The sequence below is a fragment of the Hetaerina americana genome, unplaced genomic scaffold (assembly GCF_022747635.1).
Source record: "Hetaerina americana unplaced genomic scaffold, ioHetAmer1.1.p SCAF_2, whole genome shotgun sequence".
Taxonomy (NCBI): Eukaryota; Metazoa; Arthropoda; class Insecta; order Odonata; family Calopterygidae; genus Hetaerina; species Hetaerina americana.
In genome coordinates, this window is record NW_027286763.1 from 41,398,916 (window position 1) to 41,407,321 (window position 8,406).

The window sequence follows — 8,406 nt, forward strand, 5'->3', positions numbered from 1 at the left end:
GGAGAAAACGTCCGAAACAATAGCCATCGCAATCATAAATGATCCAACAAATCATTTTTTGATCCTTTCGCCACAAGAACACAATAGGATAAAAATTTAGGTGGAAGATGGTGTCTCATTATTCTTTTATTTATTTAGTTATCAATTTTTTAATTGTCATCTACATTTTCTTTTGCCACAGGTGCTTCGTCTAGTCCGTCATTTGGTGATTTTCAAAAATTCATTGTCGATGTGCGCGAGCAATAAATGTACATTTTTAATAGATTTTTCCAAAGTTAACAGTAAATTGCTCGATTTGAATCACTTGACAATCTATTTCCATCCTATACATGATTCCAATGAGTCATTTACAAACTTTCTTAAATTCTGTGCAGAACGTTGGGAACGAATAACCTCACAAACCGATCGCCGACAGAGAAATGACATGTTGAAATGATTACTGAAAGAGCACTTAATAACCGAAGGTTACCTTCGATTCAATCCAGCTATAGACCTTACTTAAACAAAATGTTAACGACAGTCCTCCTGAAATCAAAATATGTGCGCAGCTACACCCAGTAACATCATGCGTGAATCTAGAATAAAAACAAATGAGAGGAGTTAAAATTATCACATGCCTATCGCTGGTATTTTGTTGCGAGGCCGCAATCATCCTTTCAATGCCCTTCAACCATTCCGGGTCCTATCGCGCTGGCGGTAGGGAAGACTACGTATTGTCAAAGAGCGGGACAAAGTCCACTCGGGACAATGGGGCATAGAGATAACCAAACGCTTCAAGTGTCGATAAGACATGGTGACTATACATCAAATAACTCAACGTCATCACGATGGTAATCTTCATTTTGGTTGGCCTTCAATGACCAATATAACATAGGAAGAAGAATGAAGGAACATACCATACCCAGAGGACGCAAGAATTCTTTTCACTCCATCTGTAACTCTTTTCCACGATTCTATGCTATGAGTGAGTCATGATGACAGCGTTCGCGTCGTTTGAATCTCTTTTTTCTCATTAAATAAGTTGAGGGAGTCCTTCCTCTAGAATAGCATTTAGAATTTTACCACCCCATTTGTCAATAAACACGCATGTAGGACCAGCTACTGAGTGTTTCAACATCCATAAAAATTGCTCCCTCATTTTCATGTTAGACCCATTGCAGATTACCGCTAGGTGACGAGCATAATCTTATAATACGTATATAGATCCGAACACCAGATGGTCGCGAAGTTTAGCATTCCACGTAGTTTTTTCCGCAATTATGGCTAAGACACCGGCGAGGATTTATCAGTTAACTTATGCATAATTAGAGTTACACCAACTACCAAAACAGGAGTCCATGCGAAATTATTTGCATATAAATATACATGAAAGGGTGAAATATATTAGAGAGCTACCAGCACTACCGGACATGGAAAACATATCCCATGTTCAAATAGCATACGATCAGGGGTAGAATATAGCAACTTCATTCATTAGTAGTCTACCGCTTGCTTTAGGGTATGAAGCACACTAACAACTATTATATATATATATATATATATATATATATATATATAAATAATGTATATTGAAATGAAATGAAATAATTAACTTTGTAATTCCACACACTTTATTTAAAAAAACACGACCCAGGTTTCGACGTTGAATGTCAACATCAGTTGGTCCTCATTGAAGCAATAACATCTTTTTGACTTGGAAGAGTGGTAGGTCTAGGAGTGGGGAGTGGGAGGGATACAATTTTTTTAAATAAAGTGCGTGGGATTACAAAGTAAATTATTTGATTTGATTTCAATATGTTATGTAAATTCCATAAAGTTACGCCTGAAGCAACACATTTTATAAATAATGTACTTCATCTAGCCTAAATTTGTTGGGCCGACATTATTTTCCTATTAAGTTCTTCATACCATCTACATACTACCCATAGTTCCGTCCAAAAAACCTATTCTCCCCCTTACTCTTCCCCACTAGCCTAAAAGTCAGCATTTGGTGACTCACTAACATTGTTTTTACAATCCTAATCCTAATAATATTATTATTATTAGTTAATCTAAAGGCTAAGGTAGCTTTTGAATGGACACAACTACCAAACAAATCTATTTTTTCTCCTAACAAAACACAATCCAACATCCTACTCTACAACATGCCCCTCTTCCTTCCTCCCTTCATCCCGTCCAACATCCCTATCCTATTCCTGCCCATTCCTTTTTTGCCTAACATTCTCCCCTCTATCACAGTCTTCAACATCCCACTGCCGATCAGTACGCCCTTGATCCATTTTACCTGCCTTATGATTTCTCCCAACAATCCCCTCTCCTCGCCCACCATACCCCTGGTCCAGGTCATAACCCCTATTATTTATGTAACTTATGAGTTAAACTTCCATTACAGCCGATTTTACGGAGAATAGGCGAGTTACAGTTTCCATTAATCGTTCAGTAAATACTTTTACGATTCGCATTTTTGTCAACTTCCTTCTCAAAGAAATTAATGGTGTCTAGCAGTCGTTCTATAGCTCTACGATATACCTGCGTCCTAATTGTAATTAATTGCGTTATTCAATGAAACTGACGAAAACGTATATAATCACATTCTAATCGTTTCCCTAAGCAATAAACGGTACTCGTTAATTAACTGCATCCATGAAAGCTTTGTTTTCCCCATCCGGGAGTAGATTGTCCACGACCCTTGAAATGACAAAAAAATAATCAAAAATTATTTTTTTAAATGCCCGCCCCATATATGTATTTATTTTCTCGGCCAATATCATGAGAATATAAAACTTCGCAAGCAGATTAAAAAAGGAATTAGTCACAAGAAATATAGGATATCACTTCTTCTTGATGATAAAAGGTAAATTTGAAAAGTTTTCGGAATTGAAAAGCAATAAACGACTTACCTCATTAAAACATTTATATTTTTCAATGTAGTCTCCTGCATACTAATTCTCTGGGTCCAGCGATATTCCAATGTCTTGATTTCATCACAAAAATAAGACATCTTCAGGTCTGCAAAATACCCGTCTACTTCGGCTGTTGGTACATTGATTGAAGAAATCTCGGTTCACCGAAGAAAATTTTAAGCTTGGAGAACTTGGAGAACAGAATAAGGCCGTGGTGGCAAAAATTCGTTTATTTTATCACGTATTTTTTCCATGGCAACGACCCTTGTTTGTGGGCGTGCATTGTCTTGATGAAAGATTTCTTTCTTCCTAGCCAAACCTGGCCTTTTATCGCGTGCCTTTTGCTGTAGTTAGTCCAGTAGGTTAACGCAGTATTTTTCAGTAATTGTTTGACCAGTGGGAAGATAATCTATCATAAGAATCCCTTTTGCATTCCAAAAGACCGAAGCCATCACCTTTCCGGCCTACCGTATTGGCTTTGCTTTCCTTGGTCATGGTGAATCAACTTGTTTTAACTTCTTTGACTGCGGCTTTGTCTCTGGGATATAGAAATGGACCCAAGTTTCATCTGTGTTCACTAACCGGCGCCGAAAATCTTGTTGTTTGCCCTTGAAACGGGTCAAACATTATTCTGAAATTTCCATTCTGATGAGTTTGTTATCCTGCATCAAGAGTCGCGGCACCCTATAGCAGATAAGTTTCTCATATCCAATTTCACCGTTAAAATTTTATAAGTCCGTGCAGATGACATCCTTACAGCTTCAGCGATTCCTCGCACTTTCATTCAGCGATCCTCTACGACCATTTTATGCACTTTTGCAATAATTTCTGGGGTAGAGGCAAATCTTGGCCAACCACTACGTGGATCATCGTCTAAGCAGTCCCGACCAAATTTAAACTCGGTTGTCCACTTAGCAACAGTTGAATATGACGGAGCCGAGTGTCCTGAAGGATGGCATGAATGTCCTTTGCTTTCATCCCTTTCTTCACGAAGTATTTAATCACAGTTAGAATCTCAATTTTTTTCATCTTCACAAATCACTACACGGGATCCACGACAGAGAGACGTCCGCACCACAGATTTTTTCCCAGAGCACTGACGTGTTACGTGTTTACACATAAAGGATTACCTATTACTACGCGGGAAACTCGTTACACTAGCACTGACATATGATAGTACTTCCGAGAACCTTTCAAACTATTATAGTAAAACTGCTTTGGAGTATTAACCATAAACGAAGTAAGCAACCCAAAGGTCGGTTTGGTAGGTGAGGGTAGAGTTCACCCAGTAGTTAGCCCCACGGCGTGTGAAATTCACACATCAGGGTAGGGGAGGCAGTTCTTTTCCCTGTGCCGGTTATGGTTTCCCAGGAAGATCTGGTGCCCGAAAAATCACACAGCTTGGGTGGAGCTGCAGATTCCCGGAGAGGCTTTTCCGGAAATCGAACCCGAGCCCTATGGCCAGTAGTCCAACACTCCAACCCTGGTCTACCGTACGTCTACCTTTGGAGTATTAAGGATGCAATAATGCTGATTTATTAATCTTTCCTCCATTGCAATAACATACGTTAATTCGCATGGATTCATAACGCAGAATTAAGTTATGTTATTTTTCCTTAAGACAAAAGAGATTAGATATATATGAGCGCATAGAAAATAATACTCTGGACATATTATTGTTTTTCTTCATTTTCAATGTAGACTAATTAATATTACGCGGAGTGGAGAGGCACTCTATTTTCCAAATTATTCAGAGCCACCGAGCTATTAATTAAATGCAAACTACAATATAAGTTATATTAATCTATTTTCCATTTCACATGCATAACTAATATCGATTGGTTCCGGTGGTATTTTGAATATTAATGAAAGATCCTTACCCTCCCAACAGAAATAACCATTCGGATGTTTTAATAAGACAATTAGCCTCATTATTATTTTTCCTAATTGTTACACCGTTTATATCGAGTTAAAGAGAAAAATAATTATTTTTGGAAATTGATTCGAAAACACCGTAGAGCAGTTTTCACTTCCACGCACCACACTTCTTAAAATAAAATTACGTCTTCATCCTTCCCCTCCACACACGCGAAATGCGAATTGGCCAACACGGAAGAGCCGTTCCACTGCGTATCCAAATTCAGACAAATTTGGGAGTGACATACTGTATCTGTGAACCATTTCCAGTAGCGAGTTCATTGTTTCCGGGGAAACCCGTAAAGGATTGGTGTTGACTCAATGAATTAAATAATCCCCCCAGAGATGGATGAAACCGCAGATCCCAGAGAATATCCATTCTCGGGAGGGCGCTTAGGAACGCACACAAGGGCTAACCAAATACGTGCCTCTCTCCCATAGGCCACTTTCAAACCTAATCCGAAACCGCAGTTTGCTTCGGTAGATATTATTTTCATAGCTATTTGCAAAGGGAATCGGAATGCGAGACAAACGATAGGAGTTGATAAACAAGTTCACTAATCCTGATCATTTTTATCCGTTTCATTCCATTTGCCGATGCCACAAGAGGCGTCCAAAAAGAGAATGAAGAACTTATCTGTGAGCACCATCAGCTCAGGAAAGGAAAGCTTGTTAATTCCTACCTCAAATCATTACTTCCAATAACCACCTCAAAAGATAAAATACACTATTTGTGGTAAACTAATATTAGGATGTTCTAATAACAATTTTACATGCTGATTACTGGATGCTCCCGGTTGTCTAATGGCTGTCGCCACTCTATTGACTGGTACAATATTATAGGCCCAATGGTTTGACCTGAAATAATATGAATGACATCTGGGATTTAAGGGAGAGATAAAGTGAAGGTGTGTACTAATAATCTGCAGGTATAAGTTGTAAGTTACATGTAACAAAACATTAATTTATATTAAGGCATTTTAGTCATTAGCAGTAATCGTCAATCAGCATATTAAAATTTTACTCCTGAATTTAAAAGCATACCTAATGAATATTTACCATTAGATCGCATCCCAAATCTTACGAGTTGAGAAGAGCTTGGGTGAAAATTGTGCCCGTAAAACGCTGTCGTTTCAACATTCACTCCACTATATTTAAACACGGTCGGCATATAGAAGTACAGGACTGAATAATTTCAATTTTTTTCTGGCTAAAGTAATTAGAAGGATGTAATTGGATCGAACTCCATTGTAATTTCTTACAGTTATTAATTCACATCTACCGGATGGAAATGTTCGTACGGTTGATGAAATAGTGGGACCAGTAAGCATGCGATTACCTTGCTGGACGAAAAATATCCTCCCTCATGGAGTCACGAAACGACATTTCAGTTTATTCCATCTTTCAACACATATCAAGAGCCTCTTTAGCTCAGTGGTAGAGCACTGGTCTCGTAAACCAGGGGTCGTGAGTTCAATCCTCACAGGAGGCATAAATTTTTACATATAATTCAAAATGATGCCGTTACACTTATTAACGATTTCCTTCAGTTAACTGACAATTGAACGAACTTAATAAGAATATGTCATGTTGATTTGCACTTTAACATTTTAACAGACGCCTCAAGCTATATTATCTTGTGCTAAGTGGCTCACCACTGGCCATATTAGGCAACACTAAAAGGAAAATTAATTTGAATCTTTGAGTATTTCGGATATGGTCCTTCCTACCCTTACATAAATTTTTAAGTTAATATAATCGAACATCAATCACAATCTATTTACCAGCGCGGTTTTACTCTTCCGTAAAAGTACAAATAGCGGGTATAACTGGTGGATAAAATCGAAGTAAACACTAGTTTTCATTACAATTATTACTTCATACATAGCATTCACTGTTGACGGAATTATTGTACTGTTTTGCTGACTTTTCTCTAGTTCATTAAAGGGGAGTGTGCCCTTATCAGGCCAGTGAGTTATACTTGCTCATAGAGATTTCAAAATACATTTTATTTACTCTTCCCTCTAGAATTACTACAGGGCATCAAACATATCATATCGAGCCAAGAAACACGAGTCAGATCTCCAAACGGTCTTACAACTCTTATCATAGGCATCCAAAGGTGAGCTGATATGATAGATGGGTCACAAAAAAACACATGATGATATAAGTGGTCCTTATCAACAATTATTTATTGCTTCAGAGTAACCAAACGCATGATCTTGGTCAAAAGACTACGCTATCAACAAAAAAGTAAGCGCATCGAAAGATTTGTCATATAAGTTCATAGATGGATCTCGGAATTGCTCTTAATTATTGGGTTTCCATTTCGAAAGAGTCAATTCAATAGTGTATTAAACAAAAAGATTACCTTTCATCCTAAATCATTTGGCCAGCACAAGTGAACAAAATAGCGCCAGTGTACTGACGACAGTAACTCATTAAACATATGGTAACCATACTGCAAAACCTTTAGATCCGTGTGGACTGCTCTCAAAAATGACACATGGAGGTATTTCTGTCGATTCTTGCGAAATTTTCATGAGTACTTCATTGCCCGCGATGCCGATGGCAAAATTTAATATTGTCTCCCAAAGCCTTGCTCTCATATTTCAAGAGTTTTCAACGAGACATTGGAGCTGAACGCCACGTTAAATCAATAAAATCATTTTATCGCAACCTTGTTCAGGTGATTAAGATACCCGCAAATAATCTCTATTATTACTGAAAAAAATTAGATTCCGAGACGAGACGGATTCAAAAATTGGATAGCATAAGACTTTTGAGAAGAATACTAGCATCCAGTTACTGTTAGTCAAGTGTTATTAATATTTATTTTTACTGGGGGATAAAGCCAGATTGATGAAAAGATCAATTTCTAACAGGGCTCCTCAAGGAGAAAGAAATTTATTTACCAAGCATATATTTACACATATTTATCTATTAAAGTTTAGTTGCTATTCCGAAAAAGGTAAAGTCTACATCATGTGAGGACTACAGGACGATAAGTTTGATATCCCACGCAGCTAAAGTTGTTCTCAGGATCACAAACAAAAGGATAGAGAGCAGGGCAAATGATTACTTAGGGGATGATCAGTTTGGGTTTAGGAAGGGGAGAGGTACGCGTGATGCCATTGCAGTAATGAGATTATTAATCGAGAGGAATATAGAACACAACCAGGAGGTATTTGCCTCTTTCGTAGATTTCGAAAAAGCGTTTGATAGAGTGAATTGGGAAAAACTAATGAGTATATTGCAGAAAATAGGAATAGATTGGAGGGAAAGGAGGCTAATCCGCAACCTGTACATGTCTCAGACTGCTCAGGTGCGGGTGGGAAACGGGGAGTCAGGATGGGCAGTGTTAGGAAGGGGTGTATGGCAGGGTTGCCCATTATCACCGTTGCTGTTCAACCTGTATGCAGAGGAAATGATCAAAGAGGCATGGGAAGAACTCGAGGTAAGAATGAAAGTGGGCGGGGAATTCGTAAAATCAGTTAGGTTTGCTGATGACCAAGCTTTAGTTTGTCAGTCAGCCAAGGGGTTGCAAGCATTGCTGAGTGAATTGGAAATTCAGTGCGACAGATAT

General features: G+C 38.2%; 1 non-coding gene across 1 annotated transcript; it reads left to right on the top strand.

The window, feature by feature from the left end:
• Positions 1 to 6,240: 6,240 nt before the first annotated feature.
• On the top strand, positions 6,241 to 6,312 carry TRNAT-CGU (transfer RNA threonine (anticodon CGU)). Its single transcript has one exon. It is a non-coding gene; the product is annotated as a tRNA-Thr (tRNA).
• Positions 6,313 to 8,406: the final 2,094 nt, after the last annotated feature.